Genomic DNA, 315 nt, shown 5'->3' on the forward strand with positions numbered 1-315 from the left:
GACCTATAGGCCTGTACGACGAAGCCGGTTCAACATAACCTGCATGTCTGAGTTAGCCGGTTGGCCTAATCCAAAACATACGCGCTCTCGCTAAACAATCCTATGCTGGTTATCAAGTGGATCGCGCAAACCAGCCGTGTCCTATCTAGTTAGGTGCACGTTCACATGAAAGGGGTGGTATTTGGAGCATTCGACCAATCACAAACATGGACAAGCGTACTACTGACAGCACGCGTCATACTTCCTGAATGAAAAGTCAACTATAATTAGACAAATATGAAGACGTTAAACTTTAAACATACCATGACTTAAACA

General features: G+C 44.1%; 1 protein-coding gene across 1 annotated transcript in view; it reads left to right on the plus strand.

The window, feature by feature from the left end:
- LOC104957232 (leucine-rich repeat-containing protein 16B-like) overlaps positions 1-315 on the plus strand; it is a 50,676-nt gene that overhangs the window by 43,584 nt on the left and 6,777 nt on the right. The gene's annotated exons all lie outside the window — the stretch shown is intronic.

This window comes from Notothenia coriiceps, unplaced genomic scaffold (genome assembly GCF_000735185.1).
Source record: "Notothenia coriiceps isolate Sejong01 unplaced genomic scaffold, NC01 NC01_scaffold00026608, whole genome shotgun sequence".
NCBI lineage: Eukaryota > Metazoa > Chordata > Actinopteri > Perciformes > Nototheniidae > Notothenia > Notothenia coriiceps.